Source organism: Oncorhynchus gorbuscha, linkage group LG03 (genome assembly GCF_021184085.1).
Source record: "Oncorhynchus gorbuscha isolate QuinsamMale2020 ecotype Even-year linkage group LG03, OgorEven_v1.0, whole genome shotgun sequence".
Classification (NCBI taxonomy): Eukaryota; Metazoa; Chordata; class Actinopteri; order Salmoniformes; family Salmonidae; genus Oncorhynchus; species Oncorhynchus gorbuscha.
This window is the reverse complement of record NC_060175.1, coordinates 73,469,043-73,496,309: the sequence shown is the minus strand read 5'-3', so window position 1 is coordinate 73,496,309 and position 27,267 is coordinate 73,469,043. Positions and strand designations below refer to the sequence as shown.

General features: G+C 42.6%; 1 protein-coding gene across 4 annotated transcripts in view; it reads left to right on the top strand.

Moving 5' to 3' along the window:
* LOC124031876 (kazrin-A-like) overlaps positions 1–27,267 on the top strand; it is a 211,314-nt gene that overhangs the window by 139,521 nt on the left and 44,526 nt on the right. The window lies entirely within an intron of this gene.

Sequence of the window (27,267 nt, the reverse complement as noted above, 5' to 3'; positions counted from 1 at the left end):
GACTAGTTGTGACCAGTGTTGCGCTCAATTCCATTTAAATTTAGGAAGTAAACTGAAATTCCAGTTTAATTCCTGAATTGAAATGAAATGTTATTTTGGCTGAAACTGTTTTGAACTATGAGTTGACAGCATCTGTGTGAAGCTGAGCTTACAGGCATTATGGGGAAATGACAGGTCAAAGTGTCAGGCTCAAGGGCAGGTCACCTCTTCTATGTGTCGTTATTAAAATACCCTCTTTGTGAAAGAAAACTCACTGATAAGCTATTCTGTGTCTAGCTTTAGTGGTGGTGTCACTTTCAAGAGTAGACCGAGAAGCAACCTTATCTAGGGCTAAGGCCAGATATTATTGATCTCCGATTGCCTGGGGATATGAGTTCCTATATGGCTAGGTGGTAACTATAAATATAATTGTATACTACAAAAGCATCATATCGAATGGACTCCTTTTTAACCGAAAATAATAATAATTGGGTGGGTACTTATATTTGCCCTACTGTAAAACTTAAATTAATAGCCCAGGTGTGCATTTGCTTAAATCACTGGAGATAACAGGCACTTATTAGAGACAGGCTTCTATTTGAGCCAGGCATCTATCTCCTTAATGCACACAGCTTTTGCTCATTTGCATAGTTAATTGTTTAATTCCAGCATTCACTTCCAGCGTTTTTATCAATTTCTTCATTTCCTGCAGTGTGTTATCATTTACACACTATGTCACGTTTCTTTTCTCTTAGTATGCCTCTATTTCGAGATAACTTCCTCGACAGAATGATTATTCATCTCTTTAACTGTGCATTTTCACCAGAAATCTACTGATTTCTTGGGGTCTGTACTCCCAAAGTTGTTGACTGTTTTTATGCTGTCCAGCTAGCTAGAAGTATTCCGCTGTTTGCAGCCAAAGGTTAGCAGTTTCTTACTGGCGATAAAAACAGATTGCCATCATTTTTTCAGAGTCATTATTGAATTATGTAACAATACAAACATTAAACCTTACAAACAATTCATGGTAATCCATGGTAACCTTGTAAACAATTCATTTAGACCTGGGTTTATTTGAAACAAGCGTTTATTTGCTGAAATGTGTGGGGTGGCCGGCTATTAAAAGAGACAGACGGCTATTTGAGACCTGGCTTTTAATTGTTTTACACTATTTCATGCATGTACAGTACAAGTGTGTAATGTCACATACGCCAGATTGGTGCAGTGAAATGTATTGTTTATATTGGGTCAGCCATATTGGTACAGCGCACCTGGAGCAAATTAGGGTTAAGTGCCTTGCTTAAGGGCACATTAAACAGATTTTTCACCTTATTGGCTCAGGTATTAAAACCAGTGAAGTTTATAAAAAATAAAATCAATAAAAGTAAGCTTTGAAATTATATCAATTGAATGTTTACGGTGATGAAGACATAGATGTCTCATGGTATGCAAAATCATTCAACTTTGAGCACCTTTCTGAGCACTTCAACAATGGACAAATGTGGCAGGTTTCGTTCAAATTAAAAGGGGTGCTGTAATTCAAATGTATTTACTCAAAGAGATCATCCCCTACTATGTAAACCATGTCATAGTTGTCAATCACTCAATCTGAAAAGGTGTGGTGGAGAGGGAGATTTGCTCTATGGTGCCTGTATCATTATCTCTACCCCCATCCTGAACTTTTACCCCTTTCATGAGTCGGGACCTGGGTGGGGGACCCTGGTGTCTGTTTTCACTGCCCTCCCACCCACCCACCCCACCCTCCCTCTCCTGGCTGCACCCACTGGCCTGTCCATCACACAGAATTAAGTGACAGGGTGTGTGTGTGTAGGAGTGTGGTTGCATGTGTTTGTGTGTTTCACAGCAGGCTGGCCGTGTCCAGTGTGACTGTGTAATTATGAGAGTGGCCTGATCTTGCCTCTGTAATTACATGACTGTCAGCGGAGTGGGTAGATGCAGCAGACCCTCTGTGTGATACTGTGAGAGGCTAAGAGAATGGCCTGCTTTTCATGTGTTTTAGTAGTTCACATGTGTTTTTATGTCAATTTCAGGCAACTGGGCAACAGGTTCTCAATACAAAACCAGTGCTTAGGGATAAAGGGGCAGAAACCTGATTTTTGTGGCAAATGTTTCACTTGAAAATATACGCTGAGTATACAAACAATCGGAACACCTACTCTTTCTATTACATATACTGACCAGGTGAATCCAGGTGAAAGTTACAGTATGATCCCTTATTGATGTAACTTGTTAAATCTACTTCAATCTGTGTAGATGAAGGGGAGGGGACATGTTAAAAATGCATTTTTAAACCTTCGGACAATTGAGACATGGATTGTGTATTTGTGCCATACAGAGGGTGAATAGGCAAGACAAGAAATGTAAGTGCCTTTGAATGGGGAATTGTAGTAGGTGCCAGGAACTGCAACGCTGCACTCAACAGTTTCCCATGTGTATCAAAAATGGTCCACCACCCAAAAGACATCCAGCTAACTTGACACTGGAGTCAACATGGGCCATTACCCCTGTGGAACGCTTTTGGCACCTTGTAGATTCCATCGCCCGATGAATTGAGGCTGTTCTGAGGGCAAAGGGGGGGTGGGGGTGTTCCTAATATTTGGTATACTCAGTGTATATGTCACGCTCGCAATCCTCAAACTCCCTGTCATAAATCGACCAAGGCGCAGCGTGCATGTAGTTCCACATCTTTTAATGAAAGTGAAACCGAAACAACCAAAAAACAAACAGGTAAACAGCAAAGAACATGACCCAACCGAGGTGCCACAAACTGAAAAATAATTACCCACAAAACACAGGTGGGAAAAGGCTACATTAGTATGGTTCTTAATCAGAGACAACGACAGACAGCTGTCCCTGATTGAGAACCGTACGCCAAAAAACAAAGAAACACAAAAACATAGAAAAAATAACATAGAATGCCCACCCTAGTCACACCCTGGCCTAACCAAAATAGAGAATTGAAAGCCTCTATGGCCAGGGCGTGACAGTATAATCTACAGCCATTGTATTATTATTAGATAGTTAGACATGTTTTGGTGAAGCAGTGATGGGCAAAATCTAGTCAAAGTATTTTTCATTAGAATGTGTTTTATCTGTTTCACATGGCATTCTAGGTTGAACCTTTTCTCCTATTCTTGACTGTAAGACAAAGGATAATATTTTAGTGGATAGTCCAGTATCCAACCACCCTCCAATTCTTCCATGCCCATGGATGTAGTTTTAAAGCAAAAGGCTTTGCTAAACATTGGTTCAGCACATTTCTATTACACCAACGAGAAGTATTTGGCTATTGTGGCTTTTAACATTCATCCCACTGACTTTCGGTATGCCTCCTGCTATTTTCCATTAACTCTACCTCAGTTGACGAAACACAGAGACATAGGGTTTCTCTCCCACAATACACCTCTCTGAAAAGGTGACAAAAAAACTGAGCAGTGACAGACTTCCGTACTGTGCGGCTTATGCACTAAATTCATTCGCAGGTGTGCTGTGCGTCTGAACTACCAATGTTTTCATCTTCACTGGAAAATAAGAGTTTTCCAGGGATTTCAAGATGCTACTGAGATTATTTTGCCAAAGCTTGGAAAAAATGTATTTGATAGTATATATTTTTTTCAAGGCTGGACTTTTGAAAGGCCTGTGAGTGTGAGCAACTAATCACACGTTTTTCTGCCAAAGAAAGGCTGCTTTTTCATTCATGTTTGACGGAAGGTCGACTTGTTGGCACAATTTCCTTTGTTTGTGTGTGTGTGTGTGTGCGTGTATGTGTGCAGACAGAGTTTGCTGCCCTCATGTTTGGCCCAACCTACAAATACACAACTAGCTCTATTAGTCTTTGGCACCAGGAAAAAGGTTGTGTTTGAACAACCCACAAACATACGTACGCACGCATGCATGCTTGCACACACACATTTACATTTTATACAGTGAGAGATAATTTGTGTGACCGAGCAAATGCTATGCCAATAAGCATGGAGGAAACAGTCTTCGGTCATTCATGAGAAGATGGTGTGCTCTGACTTTTCTGTTTCCTCCTAGTGTTGGCAAATATTGTTTGCTGGTAGTTGTCTGGTAATGGCTTGTTACTTGAAGTCCTACAGCTTAGTGAATAGTTTGTGGGAATTGATGGTATTGAAAGGCGAGCTACAGTCTATGAACAGGATGCGTGAGTAAGTGTTAGGTGTCTCTAGGGATTGCAGTGTGCAGTGGAGTGCTGTGTTGACAGCATCTTCAACAGACCTATTAGCTCTGTAGGCAAATGAGTGGATCCATCAATGGGGATGTGCATGGTTTTAAGTAGGCCAGGACTAGGCTTTCAAATGCTTTCATGGCCACAGATGTCAGGGCGACTGTTCTGAAGTCGTTGAGTTAGGTTGTTTTGGGTGATTTGGGGACATAAAGAAGGAAGGATACTTTAAAACACTGTGGTACTGCACACTGGCATAAGGAAGTGTTAAAAATGCCGGTGAACACTGGAGCCAGTTGTTCTGCACAGTGGTGGAGCACGGCTGGGCGAATTGATCCGGCCCTTCTGCTTTCCTTATGTTTTGCTTTTTGAAAACAGTTCTGACCTCAACCTCCTTTATGGTGAATGCTGGTGGGAGGGGAGATACCTGAAGTGGGGGGTTGAGTGTCTGTGCGCTCGTTTCCTCAAACCGCACATACAACACATTGAGTTTTTTCTGGGAGGGGTGCTCATTTGAAGGAGGAGGTTTTTTTTGCAATTTGTAAGCTTTTCTAGACTGATCTGGAGTCATTGGCAGTGAATTGTGCTTCTAGTTTTTATGTGGTTTGTTTTGGCCTTCCTAATTGCAGAGCACGGTTCATATTTGTCTGATTTGAAGTTCATATTTTACGGAGTTATTTTCCTTATGTAGTAAAGATAGTTATTTTGAGAACCAGGGCTTGTTGTTGTCGTATGATGTTGCAGTTGTTGTAGGAATACACGTCTCTATTTGGATGTGGAGGGTCCGCCATGGTCTGGGGCGGTGTGTCACAGCATCATCGGACTGAGCTTGTCGTTGCAGCTGTGCGTTACAGGGAAGACATCCTCCTCCCTCATGTGGTACCCTTCCTGCAGGCTCATCCTGACATGACCCTCCAGCATGACAATGCCACCAGCCACACTGCTCATTCTGTGCTTGATTTCCTGCAAGACAGGAATGTCAGTGTTCTGCCATGGCCAGCGACGAGATAGATCTCAATCCCATTGAGCACGTCTGGGACCTGTTGGATTGGAGGGTGAGAGCTAGGGCCATTCCTCCCCAGAAATGTCCGGGAATTTGCAGGTGCTTTGGTGGAAGAGTGGGGTAACATCTCACAGCAAGAACTGGCAAATCTGGTGCAGTCCATGAGAAGGAGATGGACTGCAGTACTTAATGCAGCTGGTGGCCACACCAGATACTGACTGTTACTTTTGATTTTGACCCCCCTCCCACTTTGTTCTTAGACCCATTATTCAATTTCTGTTAGTCACATGTCTGTGGAACTTGTTCAGTTTGTCTGTTGTTGAATCTTATGTTGATACAAATATTTACACATGTTAAGATTGCTGAAAATAAACGCAGTTGACAGTGAGAGGATGTTTATTTTTTGCTGATTTTAGTTACAAATGACTATATTTGTGTAAACATGTAGACCTCCATACGAAAAACACCAACAGAAGTGAGAGACACAGAATCAGAGCTTGTAGAGTGGCAAGACTCCGTACCGCCATCTTAGATTAGTTTTTTGCTTTCATAGCATATAGAAAATGATCAAGCAGAGCATCAATTTCCTCTTCAAATGACTATTCTACTGCAGCACATTGCCCACTGAAGTAATTATTCCCTGACCCAATACAACCCATTCTCATTCTAGACACTCTGCCTGGAATAATAATATGTCAAGAAGAGGAATGAAAAATAAAACAGTAATGTCTATCTCCTCTCTCACCGTAGCTGTAAAGCAATAACTCATTAGTGCATCCATTTGCCTTCATTGTAAACACAACAGAAAAAGTTTGGAGTAATTATTTTCTGAAATTGTATTTTTTTGTCTCTGTAATTTGACTAGAGCGTTTTCTGGCATTGGTGGTATTTTTAGGAGTATCTATACCTGACTAACTGCTAGTTCGCTGTAGCATCAATGCAGTGCATTCGGAAAGTTTTCAAACCCCTTTACTTTTTCCACATTATGTTATGGTACAGCCTTATTCTAAAATGGATTAAATAAATACAAATCCTCATCACTACACACAATACCCCATAATGGCAAACAAAAACGGTTTTTTAGAAATGTTTACAAATGAATAAAAAAAAAAATGAAATACCTTGTTTCCATAAGTATTCAGACCCTTTGCCCTGAGACTCGAAATTGAACTCGGGTGCATCCTGTTTGCATTGATCAACCTTGAGATCTTTCTACAAGTTGATTGGTGTTGCTTGTCCACCTGTGGTAAATTCAATTGATTGGACATGATTTGGAAAGGCACACACCTGTCTATATAAGCTCCCACAGTTGACAGCGCCTGTAAGAGCAAAAAACAAAGGAATTGTCAGTAGAGCTCGGAGACAGGATTGTGTTGAGGCACAGATCTGGGGAAGGGTTACAAAAAATGTCTACAGCGTTGAAAATCCCCAAGAACACAGTGGCCTCCATCATTCTTAAATGGAAGAAGTTTGGAACAACCAAAACTCTTCCTAGACCTGGCCATCCAGCCAAACTGAGCAATCAAGAGAAGGGCCTTGGTCAGGGATGTGACCAAGAACCCGATGGTCACTCTGACAGGGTTCATCTCTGTGGATATGGGAGAACCTTCCAGAAGGACAACCATCTCTGCAGTACTCCAGCAATCAGGACTTTATGGTAGAGTGGCCAGACGGTAGCCACTCCTCAGTAAAAGGCACATGACAGCCCGCTTGGAGTTTGCCAAAATGCACCTGAAGGAGTCTCAGATCACGAGAAACTAGGTTCTCTGGTCTGATGAAACCAAGATTGAACTCTTTGGCCTGAATGCCAAGCATTCAAAGTCTGGAGGAAACCAGGCACCGCTCATCACCTGTCCAATACCATCCCTAAAGTGAAGCCCGGTGGCGGCAGCATCATTATTTGGGGATGTTTTTCAGGGACTGGGAGACTAGTCAGGCTCGAAGGAAACATCAATGGTGCAAAGTACAGAAAAATCCTTGATGAAAACCTGCTCTAGAGCGCTCAGCACCTCAGACAGGGACAACGGCCCTAAGCACACAAACCAAGACAAAGCACGTCTCTGACTGTCCTTGAGTGGCCCAGCCAGAGCCCGGACTTGAAACCAATATAACATTTCTGGAGAGACCTGAAATAGCTGTGCAGCGACACTCCCCATCTGCCCTGACAGAGCTTGAGAGGATCTGCAGAGAAGAATGGGAGAATCTCCCCAAATACAGGTGTGCCAAGCTTGTTGCGTCATACCCAGAAGACTCAAGACTGTAATCTCTCCCAAAGGTGCTTCAACAAACTAATGAGTAAAGGTTCGGATTTCTTTGCGTTGTCGTTATGGGGTATTGTGTGTAGATAGATGAGGTGGGGGGGGGGACAATTATATATTTTAGAATAAGGCTGCAACGTAAAGAAATTGGAAAAAGTCAAGAGGTCTGACTGTTCTTCCAAATGCTCTGTACATTCTTCACATTCATTGTTTTACACAATTTCTTATCACAGCACTGGCAAACCATGGTTGACCAACATGGCTGACATGTCCATTGTAGTATTCTAATTATTAATTATATGATAGGAGCACAGTCATATTATGGAATCCTCTTTCCCTAATCCCCATGACAACAACATCACTGTGGTTAAAAAGTAGTTCCAACGTATCAGTCCATCTGTAGGCTCAGAATGATTTTAATCTCAGTGTTTGTGTTGTCACGCTTGACACAAATGGGAGCTAACTGTGAACAGTGTGGAGGGATTACAGTCGGGAGTGAGGGAGTGAGGGTCGAGACGAGAGAGAATAGGTGCCGGTTGCGCTATAGACCAGGGGTAGATTTGTTAAACATTGCAGATAGAAATGTAATGAATAGTGTTGAACATGATTCCCTATTGTACCTGAAAGACAATCATATCTGTTCTACACAATACATTTCTACATAATGCTACATAATGTTACACTTGCACCCCTCTTAATAGTTCACAACGCAGTCAGCCATGCTCAGTTTATCACAAATAAACCTTCACTATTTGGGAGTATAAATGACTCAGCGTGTACATATCCTTTCTGCATTCAATTTGTCTTTCTTTAACTAGTCCCTGAGAGAGAAAAAAATGAACGTGCGTACACCGCTGAGATGTGTGCTGGCCATGGCCAGTCTGGCTGATACAATCGACAGACAAGATTTGGCCTCTAGGGTGATGCGAGTAGATTTGGTAGGTATGCGATTGGGGAAAATAGCTAATCTTTCCTACTGGACTGTTTTTCAGTCACTGTCTGTCACGCTCTTCTCCAAACACACTCCCAAAAGTGCAACCCTCATTGCTCTGGGGACCTGAGGCATGAAATATTTTTGCCAGTGTGGGGCATGTCACATTCCTTTATGTTAGACTGCAGATTTCTCGGGCTAGATGTAGTATTTGCTAGATGGGGGCATTGGCCACTAGTCTGTCCTGCTGTGTGTCTGAACTGTGTGTAGTTACCTACTGTGAGTGTATTGCAGTTCTAACCCTGACATACATAATGATCATGCCTGCTAAATTTCAGAGGCATTTCTCACCATGAATTGCCTTTACAGGTTTAACTCTATACTCAGGTTGTGAATGTTATTAGCATCTTCATCATCTCTATGTTTTGACTGTCATCCTATAGTTAAGGTTGTATGTCAGAGTGGGGGTAGTGGTGGAGCCTCTGCAGAAAGCACACTCCAGCTCATCAATGAGTGTTAATGTGAGCAACCCTATCTCTCTTATAAATGAGTCCCGACTCCCCCCTCATCACTGTCTCCATCAATAAGGAATGTTTGCTGGATTTCTGTAATGGAGTGCCCCCGGAGCTGCGTCCCCTGCACTTTTCATTTTCGTCACGCTGCCCGATCCTGTAATGTCCTCAGGCGTCTCCAGCTGATTGTTCTGCTTATGTGAATTGACTAGCTAATCCGCAGAGAGGACTCTCCAGACGCAGCAACACTGCCTTCATCAGTAGTCAGAGCTCAGCCAGTGAGCGCTATGATCCACAGTCACTGATGGATTCACTATCAATGGCTCGTAATGATATGGTTGTGTGTGTGTGTGTGTGTGTGTGTGTGTGTGTGTGTGTGTGTGTGTGTGTGTGTGTGTGTGTGTGTGTGTGTGTGTGTGTGTGTGTGTGTGTGTGTGTGTGTGTGTGTGTGTGTGTGTGGTCCGTAAGGTCATGATTACTGTGTTATTTATATTATACAGAATGCTGTCTATATCAACCCATACAGCATGATGTTATGTTGTCATTCAGGTAACCCCTTTTAAAGCAGCATAATGTAAATATCAAATACGGTGTATGTGCGGCAGTATGTGACTCTTCCATAAACCTAAACTGAAGTAGACAGACTAGCCTCGTGTATCCCTCCTTGACTGAAAGGGCAGCCTTGGGCTAATGCTTACAGCTGACCTACAAAGGGCAACATTGATCAATACCCCATCCAACGTGTGTGTGTGTCTTTGCGTGCAAGTCATGTGGGGGACATGGTCAAGCAATATACCTCCCACCACCACACACCTCTCAATAACTTTCCCACCCCAGTTGGTTAAATATGGCATTCACAACAATTCCACTTTAAATAGGTCTATTTACTTTTTTATTATAGAGATGACCGTAGTTATACGGCTATATGAGCAATGTGGAGCAGGGCTTTTACTTACAGTTCAAAATGCTAGTGACACATCCATTTGTTTCACATCTTAACTTGTAAGATGAACCTGTTCCGAGAGTCACATCGAGAATCACATTCACTGGAGCAAGGGCGTGCTTAACGTTCCCACAACTGCCAGAGCTAACCAGGCTTTGGTGTGTGTTATCCCTATGCAGTCCCACCTTGGAAATTGCAGACATTTCTGTTTGGTTTATTACCAAGGCAGGTAGAATGTATCACCTTGAAAAGGAGCCATTGCCTTCTGCATATGTAAAAACCACCACGCTTGAACAAGGACTTTGTTTCAATCTCTCTCTCACTGACCGTGGGTTTGAAGACTGACTTTTTAATGTTCTGTGGAATCAATGATAAAAATCCATTAAGTATAACTCATTCTCAGGTGGCATTCCGTGGCTAGAGAAGAGCATATGGGATGGGAGAAATGTGACTGTGTTGTGAGTGTGCAGTATTCTGGTGTGTTCGCTACGCATTGGCACAATGGCACAACCATGGAGACAGACAGAGGCTCAATTCCAAATCAATCTCTTGGCCCTATCTCTAAACCCTTCACTTCTCCTCATATATCTCTTGGATATGTATCAACAATGTGGTATTAGTCCTTGCCAGGCATTTCAGATCTACTTGAGTCAATAGGGGCCTAGGGATAGGGAGCGAGGGATTGGTTTGGAATTAGGCCGGAGACAGAGCCTGTCATGGCCATCTAAGTTTAATTGACATACCCACAGCACAGTGCAACTGCCTCTTCAAGTCTTCAGGCATCATCAGTGATGAGACAGAGATGAAGTTCACGAGGGAGGCCATAGCTCAGTCTATTGTTGTCTGGGAGCCCTAGGGGGTAAAATATTTGCTAATACTTTACTTGAAGTGTTGTAAAGGTTTATTCATCTTTTGAAATAACTTTTTCTTCTTGTATAATATGGTCATGAATAAGTAAATGATTTAATGATAGAACTCATAAGACTATATTTGGAATATGCCATCTTCTTAATTAATTAAAGTGGTGGTTGAGACAGGTTAAGCTTTACTCGGCAAGATTATCTCTTAATGATTTTACCGGGCCCATCTGTTTGAATTTGATATTCAAGCACTGCATTGCCATAGCTCGATTGCTGCCAAGTCCAAAACAAACAGGAGGAAGTAGGCTGTTACCTCCTGTCAAGAATGTACTTGCTGCTCGCCGCATTCCTGACCCGGACTATTCTTTCATTCCCCTTTTGATTCAATACTTTCCTCTTATGGGTAGTTCTATTGTTCTTCCTGGCTTTCATACAATGGTTCTTGTATTGAGCGCCTTGGATAAGGCTTAGATAGCCTTCTCAATCTCAGAGGAGGAATGTTTAGGAGCCCTGTTAGCGAACCCTTCCATAAACACGGCATCTTTTCCTGTTATTCACTGTCACATTCTTTAGAAGACTCATTTGTTTTGAAGGAATGATCTCTTGGCACTGTAGCTGTCATGGTGGCTTTGTCATGCTGGTATAAAGGATTCAGGAGACAGGCACAGGAATGCGTAATAGGGTTTTTATTTCTCCCAAATTATGACGTGCCGGAGGAAAGGCACGGGGACGAAGACCAAACAAACACGTACACAGCACACAAGGTTGAAACACAAAACAAAAGAGTGAGGAGTGCCTTGAATAAATAACACACACACATGGGATGAGACCTGTAATCATCTGCGCAATCCACAAGGGAACGAAACCCCAAACACACAGCACAGTTACACACACACACACACCAACACACATAGTAACAATAATCGACAAGACCATGGAAACCAAAGGGCACATAGATACAAATACTAATCAGTGGGAATAGGGGACAAGTGTGCGTGATGAAAGTTCCGGAGGGATCCGTGACAGGCTTGTCCGTTTATGGTCGTATTGCTGCAAAGAAACTACTAAAGGACACCAATAAGAAGACGAGACTTGCTCGGGCCAAGAAACACGAGCCACAGACATTAGACCGGTGGAAATCTGTCCTTTGCTCTGATAAGTCCAAATTTTAGATTTTTGGTTGGAACCAAAAACCGCTGTGTCTTTGTGAGACGCAGAGAAGGTGAATGGATGACCTCCGCATGTGTGGTTCCCTTCGTGAAGCTTGGAGAAGGAGGTGTGATGGTGCAGGGGTGCTTTGCTGGTGATACTGTCTGTGATTTATTTAGAATTCAAGACACACTTAACCAGCATGACTACCACAGCATTCTGCAGCGATACACCATCCCATCTAGTTTGCGCTCAGTGGAACTATCATTGGTTTTTCAACAGGACAATGACCCAACACACTTCCAGGCTGTGTAAGGGCTATTTACCAAGAAGGAGAGTGATGGAGTGCTGCGTCATATGAATTGGCCTCTACAATCACCTGACCTCAACCCAATTGAGATGAGTTGGGTTGGACCGGCATGCGAAGAAAAAGCATCCATCAAGTGCTCAGAATGTGGGATCTCCAAGACTGTTGGAAAAGCATTTTAGGTGAAGCTGGTCAAGAAGGTCAAGAGTGTGCAAAGCTGTCATCAAGGCAAAGGGTGGATACTTTGAAGAATATAAAATATATTTATTATTTAACACTTTTTTTTAAACACATGATTCCGTATGTGTCTTCACTGTTATTCTACAATGTGAAAATATAGAAAAACCCTTGAGTGAGTAGGTGTTTCCAAACCTTTCACTTTTTCCACATTTTGTTAGAGACCTATCCGAAGCCACACTTGCATTGTCTTGGCTGTGAGCTTAGGGTCATTGTCTGTTGTTAGGTGAACCTTTGCCCCAGTCTGATTTCTGAGCGCTCTGGAACAGGTTTTTATCAAAGATCTCTCTGTTCTTTTATCCGTTCATCTTTCCCCCGATTCTGACTAGTTTCCCAGTCCCTGCTGCTGAAAAACCTCCCCACAACATGATGCTGCCACAACCATACTTATTGGCCAGGTGATGAGTGGTGCCTGGTTTCCTTCAGACGTGAAGCTTGGCATGCAGGCTGAGAGTTCAATCTTGGATTCATCAGACCAGAGAAAATAGTTTCTCATGGTCTGAGAGTCCTTTAGGTTGATTGATTGATCAAATTTATGAGACAATTTTTTGAAATACATAAGGGCGCTCGAGCCGGTGACACCGCCACATACAATTAAGAAAATCATCAATGATAACACACTAAAGCTGAAAAGCTTATTTCCACTTTGGTCCTTTTGGCAAACTCCAAGCGGGCTGTCATGTGCCTTTTACTATGGAGTGGCTTCCGTCTGGCCACTCTACCATAAAGGCTTGATTTGTAGAGTGCTGCAGAGATGGTTGTCCTTCTGGAATGTTCTCCCATCCCCACAGAGGAACTCTGGAGCTCTGTCAAAGTGACCATCGGGTTATTGGTCACCTCCCTGACCAAGGCTCTTTTCTCTTGATTGCTCAGTTTGGCTGGGCGACCAGCTCTAGGAAGAGTCTTGGTGGTTCCAATCTTCTTCCATTTAAGAATGATTGAGGCCCCTGTGTTCTTATGGACCTTCGATGCTGCAGAAATATTTTGGTACCCTTCTCCAGATCTGTGACTCAACACAATCCTGTCTCGGAGCTCTACTGAAAATTCCTTCAACCTCATGGCTTGGTTTTTGCTCTGACATGCAATGTCATCTGTGGGACCTTATGTAGACAGGTGTGTGCCTTTCCAAATCATGTGTAATCAATTGAATTTACCACAGGTGGACTCCAATCAGCTTGTAGAAACATCTCAAGGATGATCAATGGGAACAGAATGTTTGCACCTGAGCTCAATTTTGAGTCTCATAGCAAAGGGTCTGAAAACCTACGTGTTATTTCTGTTTTTATTTCTAAAAACCTGTTTTCACTTTGTTGTTATGGGTTATAGTGTTTAGATTTATGTTTTATTTAATCAATTTTAGAATAAGATTGTAACGTAACAACGTGGTCAAGTGAATGGGTCTGAATACTTTCTGAATGCACTGTATATCCTGTATATACATTGCCTACTAATATTGTACAATCTCTGTGTAGCTTCATTGGCCTGGGCTATTGTTTGTTTGAATTCAAGAAGAGATTCATCTCAGTTTGTCAGTGTTAAAGTTGACACTCATTTCGGTCATTTGTGTAGTATTAAAACAGCACAGCCCCGGAGCCTTTGATTTCTTAATCTGGGCCTGTCAATATATATAGACTTGCTTTGGTCAAATGATAAGAGAAGGGAAGTATTTGTGACCAGACTGAACTACTGGTTGTTAGAACCATATGCATCAGTACTAACTGTGCTGATTTATTGGTCTTCTAAGCTCTACTCTGACCTTCTTTCTAAACTATCTGAGCTACTAATACACCTGAGCCCCTTGTGCTCTGCTATGCTAGTGCTTGGTGATTTCAACATACATGTCGACACTCCTGACTGCACTCTCTACTCTCCTGGCTGATGTCCTGGACTCCAACTTTGGACTCCAACAGCATGTGGTCTTTTCCTCCCACAACAAAGACCATACTCTGGACAAGATCTATACTACAGGGGTGGATCTGGCCAAACTGGATGGAAATGAGTCAGGGCTGTCCAACCACAAATTCATCACCTTCATTCTAGTTATTCCTGTACCCACTCAGCCCCAAAAACACCCCATTCATTTAGGTGTCTCAAAACTATAAACACAACCCAGCTTACTGAATCCATCTCCAACCTGCCTGTTACTGACTCTGTGGCTCAATACAACACTGCCTTGGCCTCCACACTGGATGAAGTTGCTCCTTTAAAAAACCTGCCTGGTGTTTTTCTCCAATCTTCTCGCTGAGCTACTCTCTCGCAAATCAACTGGCCGTTGTCTGGAACGACACTATAAAAAGACTGAGCAAACAGTACATGTGCAGATGTATGACAAACGTAAGAAAAAACACAAAGAACCCTTAAATGCAGCTCGGACATCTTATTACTCCTAACTCATCAGCAATGGCAGTGGTAACTACCGGGTGCTGTTCTCTACTGTGAGCAAGCTCCCTCAACTCATGAACCATTCTGCAACTGGGGGTCCCTCAAGGTTCGGACCTAGGACCACTACTGTTTTGTATCTACATGCTACCACTGGGAAACATCTTGAGTGAACACGGACTGGGCTTTTACCTTAATGCTGACGACACTCAGCTGTATGTCTCCACAAACACTGACACTGCCAATGCACTCCTGGTCAGTTGCCTGCAGGACTTCAAAGTGTGGATGAAGCTGAGTTTCCTGCAGATAAACTACAAAAAGACAGTGGTCATCCTGATAGGCAATCGCTCCATCATTAACCTCTACAGGATCGGTCCCCCTAACGCGGGACGGTTGAGCTAACGTAGGCTAATGTGATTAGCATAAGGTTGTAAGTAACAAGAACATTTCCCGGGACATAGACATTTCTGATATGGGCAGAGAGCTTACATTCTTGTTAATCTAATTGTTGTCCAATTTAGTGTAGCTATTAGAGTAAAATAATATCATGCTATTGTTTGAAGATAGTGCACAGTTATGAACTTGAAAATGTATTAATAAACCAATTAGACACATTTGGGCAATCTTGATACAACATTTAACAGAAATGCAATGGTTCATTGAATCATGCTAAACCTTTGCACATACACTGCTGCCATCTAGTGGCCAAAATCCAAATTGCGCCTAACCTGGAATAGTACATTATGGCCTCGCATCATTTATGTGAAGAAAAGACAGCGGGAAAAAAGGGAGCAGATCAGGCTCCCATCTGATAATTTGTTGGCAAGTGAGTAAACCTCCAATACCATCTGTTCTATTGGCCAACGTTCAATCATTGGAATTCAAAATGGCCAACGGGACATTAAAAACTGTAATATCTTATGTTTCACCGAGTCGTCGATAATATAAAGCTGGCGGGATTTTCCATGCATTGACAGGACAGAGAAGCTACATCTGGTAACACGAGGGGCGGGGGTGTGTGTCTATTTGTCAATAACAGCTGGTGCGTGATGTCTAATATTAAAGAAGCCTCAAGGTATTGCTCATCTGAGGTGGAGTATCTTATGATAAGCTGTAGACCACACTATCTACCAAGAGAGTTGTCATCTATGTTATTAGTAGCCGTCTATTTACCACTACAAACCGATGGTGGCACTAAGACCTCACTCAAAGAGCTGTATAAGACCATAAGCAAACAAGAAAATGCTCATCCAGAAGGGGCGCTCTTAGCGGCCGGGGACTTTAATGCAGGTAAACTTAAATCCATTTGACCTAATTTCTACCAACATGTCACATCTGCAACCAGAGGAAAACTATTACGAACTACAAAGGGAAATCCAGCCGCAAGCTGCCCGGTGAATCGAACCTACCAGACGAGCTAAATGCCTTTTATGCTCGCTTCGAGGCAAGCAAAACTGAAGCATGCATGAGAGAACCAGCTGTCCCATACAACTGTGTGATAACGCTTTCGGTAGCCAATGTGAGCAAGACCTTCAAACAGGTTAACATTCACAAAGCCGCGGGCCAGACGGATTACCACTCCCTGACCGAGTCTGTAATACCTACATGTTTCAAGCAGACCACCATAGTCCCTGTGCCCAAGAAAGCTAAGGCAACCTGCCTAAATGATTAGCACTCCGTAGCACTCACGTCGCTAGCCATGAATTGCATTGAAAGGCTGGTCCATGATTCACATCAACAGCATCATCCCGCATAGCGCAGACCCATTCCAATTCATATTCCGCCCCAACAGATCCATAGATCATGCAATCTCAATCGCACTCCACACTGCCCTTTCCCACCTGGACAAAAGGAGAACCTATGTGAGAATGCTGTTCATTGACTACAGCTCAGTGTTCAACACCATGGAACCCACAAAGCTCATCACGGACCCTGGGACTAAACACATCCCTCTGCAACTGGATCCTGGACTTCCTGACGGGTCACCCCCAGGTGGTAAGGATAGGCAACAACAAGTCTGCCACGCATGCCCCTCACATCAAAACGTATTCCCCCTCAGGAGACTGAAAAGGTTTTGCATGGGTCCACAGATCCTCAAAAAGTTCTACAGCTGCACCATCTTGAGCATACTGACCGGTTGCATCACCTCCTGGTATGGCAACTGCTTACAGTAAGATGCAACAGAGGGTAGTACGTACGTCCCAGTACATCACTGGGGTCAAGCTTCCTGCCATCCAGGACAAATATAATAGGAGTTTTCAGAGGAGTCATAGACTGTTCTCTCTGCTAGCGCATGGCAAGCGGTACCGGAGTGCCAAGTCTAGGACCAAAAGGCTCCTTAACAGTTTCTACGCCCAAGCCATAAAATGAAAAATGAATCAAATGGCCACCTGGACTAATTACATTTGTTTTTACTCTGCTGCTACTCGCTGTTTATTTTATTTTATTTGACCTTTATTTAACTAGGCAAGTCAGGAACAAATTCTTATTTTCAATGATGGCGTAGGAACAGTGGGTTAACTGCCTTGTTCATTATCTATACATAGTCACTTTATCCGTACCTACATGTACAAATTACCTCGATTAATCTGTACCCCCACACATTGACTCGGTACACCCTGTATATAGACTCATTAATTTATTTTGTTAGTTTTTATAATTTTTTCTTTAGTTTATTTGGTAAATATATTATATATATATATATATATAACTCTTCTTGAACTGCATTGCTGTTTAAGGGCTTGTAAATAAGCATTTCACTGTTGTGTTTGGCACGTGACAAATAAAGTTTGATTTGATATTTGACAGTCACTCTCAAAGTGAACAAAGTAAAAAATCAACAACCTGGCAATGTTCCATTGATTTTTATGACATATGTTGCCACAGCCTGCAACTGAGGGACTCATCCACTCCTTTATCTCATCCCTTCTGGACTATTGCGATGCCCTGTTTGTTGGTGCATCTGCCAAGTACCTAAGAAGGCTACAATATTCCCAGAACTGTGCTGCACGTGTCCTTACTCACACCTCACACCGCGAGCACATCACTCCAGTGCTGTTCAACTTTCACTGGCTCACCATATTCTCATGCATTGACTTTAAAATCCTGGTTCACACCTACCAAGCTGTCCAGAACTCAGAACACACGTATCTGTCTGACCTCATTCTACCCTGCTGCCCCACACGCAACCTTCGCTCCTCCAGGTCCATCTCCTTTCAGCAGCCCTGGGTGACAGGGCTTTCAGTTGTGCGGCTCCTCGGCTGGGGAACACACTTCCAATCGTTGTCAGGGCTGCAAATCAAATCAAATGTATTTATAAAGCCCTTTTTACATCAGCAGATGTCACAAAGTGCTTATACAGAAAACCAGCCTAAAACCCCAAACATCATATAGACAATGTATATAGACTCTCTGTTTTTTCTACTGTGTTATTGATTTGTTAATTGTTTACTCCATGTGTAACTCTGTGTTGTCTGTTTACACTGCTATGATTTTGTAACGACTAGTCAAGGTGGGTGGAATCAGGCGCAGAGAGCAAATAATGAATAAAGGTTTATTCTCCGGTGAACAACAATAAACACGGACAACCCAAAAATACAAACAGGGTGAAAATATCCAAAACAGGAAATAACCAGACAAAACGGAGAAATAAAACACAAAAACACCGACAGCCGAAACAAAATGTCAAAAACAAACAATCCCGCACAAAACAAGGGCGGGACAACCTACATATTATACAGATACTAATTAACTAACACACAGGTGAAAACAATCAGACAAAACCAACAGATAACCGAAAAGGGATCGGTAGTGGCTAATAGGACGGTGACGACGACCGCCGAGCACAGCCCGAACGGGCAGGAGAGCCAACCTCGGCGGAAGTCGTGACAGCTTTATCTTGGCCAGGTCGCAGTTGTAAATGAGAACTTGTTCTCAACTAGCCTACCTGGTTAAATAAAGGTGAAATAAAACAATTAAATAAAAAATCAAACAATGCTGGCTAGCAACGGTGGCTAGGAAAAACTCCCTACGAAGGCAGGAACCTAGGAAGAAACCTAGAGGAACCAGGCTTTGAGGGGTGGCCAGTCCTCTTCTAGCTGTGCCAGGTTGAGATTATCAGAGTACATAGCCATTAAGCTCAGATCGTTCTTCATGATGCTCAAACATTCATAGGTGACCAGCAGGGTCAAATAATTATCACAGTGGTTGTAGAGCAGGGATGGGCAATTCCAGTCCTCGAGGGCCTGATTGGTGTCACAGTTTTGCCCCAGCCCCAGCTAACACACCTGACTCCAATAATCACTTAAGCATGATCTTCAGCTTAGAATGCAATTTGATTAATCATCTGTGTTTGCTAGAAATGGGGAAAAAAGTGTGACACCAATCAGGCCCTCGAGGACTGGAGTTGCCCACCCATGTTATAGAGGGTGCAGCGGGCCAGCACCTCAGGAGTAAATGTCAGTTGGCTTTTCATAGCCGGGCATTCAGAGGGAGGGAGGGAAACAGTAGGTCCGGTGAACAGGTTCCATAGCACCAGGCAGAACAGTTGAAACGGGGGGGGGGGGGGGGAGAGAGATGGGAGAATAAGAGGAAGCATACCTAAATTCACACAGGACACCAGTTAAGACAGGTGAATTTCCCCAGGTAGGACAGACTGGCCCTTGCCCACATAGACTATTGCAGCATAGATGCTGCCGGGGGTCGGGGGACACTGTGGCCACACAGGACACCAGTTGTCCGACGATACCACCGGACAAGGGCAACCAGGCAGGATATAATTTCACCCACTTTGCCAAAGCACAACCCCCACACCACTAGAGGGATATCAACAGACCACCAACTTACTACCCTGAGACAAGGCTGAGTATAGCCCACGGAGATCTCCTCCACTGTACTAGCCCAAGGGGTGTAAGAGATGACAGGAAGATCACATCAGTGACTCAACCCACTCAAGTCGAGTACAGATGCTGGCCTCATTTAAGGCACAGCTAAAGACTAAGCTATTCTGAAAAGCTATCAAGGACCTACACTGCGTGTACCAAACATTAAGAACACCTTCCTAATATTGAGTTACACTCCCAAACACACAGGAAGCTGTTGCGTGTGAAAAACCCAGCTGCGTTGCAGTTCCTGGCAACGACTACCATACCCCATTCAAAGTTAACTAGGTGTCTGATAGCTATTGTGCAGTGACGTTGAGACCTATAAGTACCATTGCGCCAGAGCCACAAAAGGCTTTTCTGGTCTCAGAGGTATTGACGATACTTCTTGAGTGGCGTTGTGTTGGTGTGCAAAGGGGTTGTAAAGGTTGCACTCAGATTGGGATGGAATTTCCACTCTGCTACACCTTAGCATCCCGTTCCCCACTCAATGAGTCAGCAGAACGAGAACTCTACAGGGACATGTCTCCCCAATTGAACCCCCCTCCCCATCTCCCTCTTTCACTCAGTCTGAAGAGGGAAAAACAATCAAAAAATGCACCCCCCTCTAGACAGTTGCTGTCATTCCCTATCAATTTAGACCTCAGTTTCCATTCCAGCCAAGTCCAATTTCAGCAGCCTCGTGGCCACCAGACATTGACAAATCAAATCAAGTAAGATGTTATTTGTCACATGCTTTCGTAAAACAACAGGTGTAGACTAACAGTGAAATGCTTACTTACAGGCCCTTCCCAACAATGCAGAGAGAAAATTTGAAAAATTATACAAAACAACTATAACACGAGGAATAAATGCACAATGAGTTACAATAACATGGCTATATACACAGGGTACCGGTACCATGTTGATGAGCAGTTTTATGAGGTAATTTAGGTAGATACAGTGCCTTGAGAAAGTATTCACACCCATTTTTCCACATTTTGTTGTGTTAAAACCTGACCTTTTTGTCACTGACTTACAAACAATAGTCCAATTATGTTTTTCAATTTTCTTTTACAAATGAATTAAAAAACAAAACCTATAATGTCTTGAGTAACTATGTACACAGCCCATTTATTATAGCAAGCCTAAATAAGTCCAGGAGTACAAATTTGCATAAGTCACATAATAAGTTGCATGGACTCTGTGTGAAATAATAGTGTTTAACAATAATTTTTTATGACTACAGTCCCTCATCTCTGTGCCCCACACATACATTTATCTCTAAGGTTCCTCAGTCAAGCAGTGAATTTCAAATACAGATTCAACCACAAAGACCAGGGAGGTTTTCCATTGCCTCACAAAAAGGGCACCTATTGGTAGATGGGTAAAAAAAGAAATACAAAAAATGGACATTGAATATCCCTTTGAGCATGAAGTTATTAATTACACTTTGAATACATCCAGTCACTGCAAAGGTACAGGCATCCTTCCTAAATCAGTTTCCAGAGAGGAAGGAAAACCGCTCAGGGATTTCATCATAAAGTGACTATTTTAAACAGTTACTGAGTTGAATGGCTGTGATAGAAGAAAACGGAGGATGGAACAACAACATTGTAGTTACTCCACAATACTAACCTAAATAGCAGAGTGAAAAGAAGGAATTTTGTACAAAAAATATCCTCCAAAACATGCAATAAGGCACTAAAGTAAAACTGCAAAAAATGGCAAATCCAACACATCTGTGAGTACCACCCTACATATTTTCAGGCATGGTGGTGGCTGCATCATGTTATGGGTATGCTTGCCATCAGCAAGGAAGTTTTACGATAAAAAGAAACAGAATAGATCTACGCACAGGCAAAATCCTAGAGGAAAACCTGGTTGTCTGCTTTACAACAGACATTGGGAGACCAATTTACCTGTCAGCAGGACAATAACCTAAACACAAGGCCAAATATACACTGGAATTGCTTACCAAGACAACATTGAATGTTCCTGAGTGGCCTAGTTACAATTTTGACTTAAATCAGCTTGAATGACTGTCTAGCAATGATCAACAACCAACTTGACCGAGCTTGAAGAATTTAAAAAATAATAATGTGCATATATTGTACAATCCAAGTGTGCAAAGTTCTTAGACTTACCCAAAAAGACACAGGTGTAATCACTGCCAAAGTGATTCTAACATGTATTGACGCACAGGGTTGAATACTTATCTAATCAACATATATTAGTGTTTTCTTCATATAATTCATATAATTTTTTTTCTTTTACAAATGTGAGATTTTTTTCCACTTTGACATTACAGAGTATTTTGTTTAGATCGTTGACAAAAAATTACAATTAAATCAATTTAAATCGCATTTTGTAACACAACAATATGTGGAAAACTAAAGGGTGTGAAGGTACTGTAGGGGTAAAGTAACTAGGCAACAGGATAGGGGGTCCATGCCAAATCTTTTCAGCCTTCTGACAGATTGCCAGACCGTTCAGACACACAGGTAAGGTTCGAGAATCTCCACTGTTTCTATTGGAAGAGAGAGGAAGAGGAGAGAGAGGTAAAGGGAGAGAAAGCTAATCACAGAAAACCCAGAGAAAGGAGTGCACAACAGTCTGAGGTGCAGCGGAATGAGATACTCATTGCAATGATTTAAGGTTATTTTAAATGTAGTATAAAGGCAAACTGTTCACTCTCTCTCCCAATTGTTTGTTGTTAACCAATGATGGAGACTTAAAGGTGTGCAGGAAAATTTGAAGAGTGATGCCTACATTTTCATAGAATTAATGTTTGTTTAGCCACACAATGAACTAGAGCCTTGATAGAGACAATGTGGCATTGACGTAAGCTTACTGGTATGTGAAGCTGTGTAGTTGTGTAGAAGTGTAGTGAACAGTGTTTTCCTGACGACTCAAACTGAATTCTTCCGCTGCTTTATGTTCGCTACGTACTTCAGTCTGAGACTGCCATTGTTGAAGTTGTTTGTGGTGATATCAAAATGAGGGGGTTGTACAAAACAAATTAGTCAGTGATTGGATCATCTCTAACCAATCAGAGTAGCAGTATGTTTTTAAATGCTGCTTTACCTGCTTTAGCCAATAATGAAAGTGGGACAGCATGGTCCAGTGGTCCAGTGGCATGTTCTGGCTCTGGCCCAACCCATCTATTTCTGGGACTAATCAGAACGGTTCGAATGTGTTTACGTTCTGGAAAACGTTGGGTAGGTACTCAGATCTTCTGCGGATAATAAACTAGTGTCCGCATAGCATTTTGTTAGCCAGAGCAAGGAGTTTGGATTGGCAGGCAAGGGAAGTGTAGTTGTGTAGAAGTGATATTTGCATTATCTTCTTATATCACTATATCCATGTTTTTCCATACCAGGAAAGGGCTAGCTGATTCAGAATTCCCACAGAGGTGCTGGTGTTTTGGTTTTATAGCTGGTGTATTGTCAGCTCTGACTATCCTCCATCTTATAACTGACACATACTTGTTACTACTGTCTGATATAGTGCGAGAGTCATGTTTATCTCTCCATCAGTGCATCAGAGACACTGGGGATAGCAACACCAGTCCCATAATGTACTGATCCCATTGCATAGCAACTGAAGGATGGCTGCCATTATGCAAATATACTCGTTTAAACAGTCATTTAGATGGACATATCTTATTTACTGTTTCTATGAATCATGATAAGTAGAAGCAGATTTGCTTGGTGAATTGGAGAGGAGTGGCTGGAGGGATGGAGGGGTGTTAATGCATGCACATATTTCACAGTTTCAAGCAAGCAGCCAAATTTCATTGGTCATTAGCCTCAATTGTGTCCCTTTGAAACCCCAGAATGATATAAGATGTTGGTCCAAAAAGGTTTTTTACACCCAAATGATTTGAATTTCTAGAATGCGCTTTAAACTTACCGTGAATGTGCTGTGGGCATTGAATGACACAAAATATCATATAGCACTGCTTTGGTTGTAGACCTAGTAGCTTATATACTGACTGTATAAGAGCAAGTTTTAATCAATCTTGGAGTCATGGTTGGGTGCTGGCCACAAGTTGATGAATGTGCTAGCTCAAGTATGATATGCCAACTTGATCATTTTGAAAGCGCAAATTTGTAGTTAAGTCATGGTTTGACCGATGAGCGGTCAGTTAGGTGTACTAGTTGAAGTGAGGCAGTTGAGTTTGTTCCATTTGGCAAGTGTACTAGGTCCACTTCAGCAGTTCATTTCAAACTGGCTGGAGTCAGGTGCTACCTCAAGGTTTGTGACTATGCTAAGCAAGCCCCTGTTTGGCTTGTGAGATAGCTGCTAGCTGCCACTTGGCAGGTGTGCTAGCTAGCACAAATTAGTTGGATGTATTAGCCAGTGGGGAACAGGTGGCGGTGAAGGCTCGGCTAGTGGAAGATTCATTACTCCTCAAAACCCTGAGGAGAGAATGTACAGCCCTGACGGATTCGTCTCATTCGTTTACATGTAGCCCACCGTCGCTAACAGTGCTGCTCCACAGCAAACAAACACTCCTACTGCTTTATCTTCAGTATCGTACCAACTTCATCCACCGTCTATCACACACCTCTCACATTCTGTGGATTCACAAGTCTGACAGTCAAAAACCTTGTATTGTTGTACATTATTGACATCCATGTGAAGAATTGACACTAAAGGGGCTAAGCTAGCTAGGCTACTATTCGTCCTGTGAATTTGAAAGAGTTTTTGATGATGCTAATAGTGGTCTCGATCAGTGAGAAAGCCTGTTCGAAGGGATTGTGTGGATGATTTGCTTTTCAATGTTGAGTGGGGAGAAGCGCAAACACGTCGCTTCACTCGAGGCATCAAAAGCGAGTCAGTGACACAATGGCGCCCCTGTTCTTTTGTGCCACAACCGTGTGTGGCTGCCAGAGTGATTGAATACTAATTAGCTGTGCAAACTCAATGACTGCATGGGTTATTATAGATCACATTGTTTATTATGCATTATTTTGCTCAGGCCATTTCTGTCTTAGTGATTCAACTACACTGCACTAGGAGTTGTTTATTGAGCTCACAGGTGTGACTCTGTATTTGTCTTATAAGCTCACATCCATCCACATATAGAGTATGCTTTCATATTTTACAATCATCTCAGTGAAGGCCATAGCCATGAGGGTGCCACTATGCTTCAATCAAAAGAGCAGGAGCTACACAGCGCATGCCCAGACCCTTAGTACACACTACACAGGCAGCCTCAATGATAGTGAATAACCAGATAGTCCTGAGGAGGAAAGGAAGGAGAGCAGGAGAGATTGCACTTATCGGGAGACTCACTCTGGGTGTCATTTGTCATGCAGAGCTGTGGTGCTTGCTCGCCTCATCCCTAGCTCAAAGGAAGCATAAACGCTGACAAATAGGCTGCCATCTTCCTCCCCTGCCACCACCACCTCTCATTCTGGAATGTTTCAGTGCTTCACGCGCCTGCAGAGAGGCTGCGACTCTCGCTAACTACAATGTAACTTATTCAAAGTGTCTTGACACATCAGAAATGGCTTGGGTACTTGCCGGAGGTCTCTTTCAATGGGGTGTGTGAACTTAGTTCTCTCATCCCCTCTGACGAAGTTAACATACAACTTTGATGCAATAGTGTGTTTTCATAAGGCTAAAGATGCTATTCAATCAACCTGATACCCAGAGTTTTGTGGTGTGAGATGTAACATCTAATCAAAGTGTATCTGGTTCACCAGGTTATTACAGATACAGTAGTATACCTTTATGTTCATTTCTCAGTGAAATAATCAATTTTCAACCCACTACTCTTACAGTGAACGGTTCAGGAACACTTCTTTGCCTTCCACTGGGAACGTGCGCTTATCAGTTTCAATTGGATACGACCCAAGTGAGCGTTGCCTCAGTCAGCCCTGTAATTGTTTTGTATGATTTGTGTGGTGTGTTGACGAGATAAAACCCAATATTCTGTGCTCAGCAACGTCCTTATGACTCCTTAATGTGCTGCCCAAGCACGATCAATAGAGGCTAACTTAATAAGTAATTCAATTCTCAAACATTACTAAATGTTGTGTGAATTTGTTTCCAAAAACGGCCTGTGGTCTCACTCTCCCAATGAAGTATTACTGCTTGGGATGCTTTGCAAAATGTACGTCTATTATCGGCTCCATTAACTACACCTCAGCATAATGACACACACTGCCACGCCGGTGGTTTTATTCAACCACTCCCCTAATAACCCTTTTACATTACGTTTTAGTTATTTAGCAGGCACCCTTACCTGGAGCCACTTACGGGTTCATTTCAGTCGGTGAACACATAGAAAGTACAGAAAGTTCTGAATAACAGCATGATGCAGGTATCACAAAAGCATTGACATTCTCTGAAAGCTTTGTTATAGATTCTGAGAAGACACTCTCTTCCAAAGTGATGAGTAGCAAGCTGCATTCTGTGAGAGGAGGTAAAGCCAATGCTGTGGTATATTTGCAAATGCAGGGTCATGTTCATTAGGGAACGCAACGGAAACATTTTGCAACTGAAAATTAAAAAGGAGCGTTTCTTATTAGACAAATACAGGTAGTCCCACCGTGTTTGTCTGTTATCCTCTGTTTGGTGCTTAAGGAACATGACCCAGTTGAAACAGGAAACATACGGTCTCCAGTCAGCCCAGTTAGCTGAGAAGCAAGTTGCTGAGAGGAGATTGCTGGGAAAGCTGCGGGCGACGTGCCCACTAGGCACTAATGAGCAGGGTTGAGATGGACGCTCCAGGGAAAGGTCGCCACCCACCACGGGAAAGAGATCACATGACCGTAGTGCCATTTGAGTGATGGGGGGGTGGGAACAATCAAGCCAACAAACAGAACCAAAGTGTCTTGATTTGATTGGCCACTGTGGAAGTTAATAAGGACATTAGTTATGGATGTCATCCCCGTGTGAATTATGAGCATATTATGTTGAATTTTTGTGGAACTCATAGAGCAGCCCTTTGTAAACTGTAGATGGAATGGATTTTCTAAAGGGAATAATGCCAAATGATTATTACAGAGGATGTGCATCCAGACATGTGTGCTTCTTCATCAAGTAAGGCATAAGGTTATGTTCTTGGAGATGGCCCAACATGTGAATATTATTATCCTATTGTAAGCTCTCTGCAATGAGCCACACAATCATTTTTAGTCGAGCCACACAATCATTTTTAGTCAAGCCACATCTTAACCTTGGCACTCCACTGAAAATGGCGTATGTAACTGGACCTATGTTTCTCTGCTCAATTTCCCCATTCATTATTGTGTCGTTTCTGTGTCCTACTGGGATATTGGCGCTCGGACATGAGAATAGTCTGATTTCGAAATTTGGCAGTTGAGATGGGGATGAGCTGTTTTCTCCAGCTTCTCCTGAGCCGGATGACTCAACTCATTCCTTTTATAAATTAGTCTCAGTTAATCCAAGTAGGACTTTTTTCTTTGTATGAAAATCATTCAATGTTTTAGCTGCAGAGTTTAATCTTAGCACACCTTCTGAAGAACTGTCTTGTTCTCAGTTTGTTTGAATGTAGAAGCATCTATCTAAACACTGTACATGATGACAGTTGAACCTTTGTTCTTCTGTATGCTTTTTTTCAGTCACTTTACCATCTTTGTCCTGTTGATTTCTGTGATGATTTC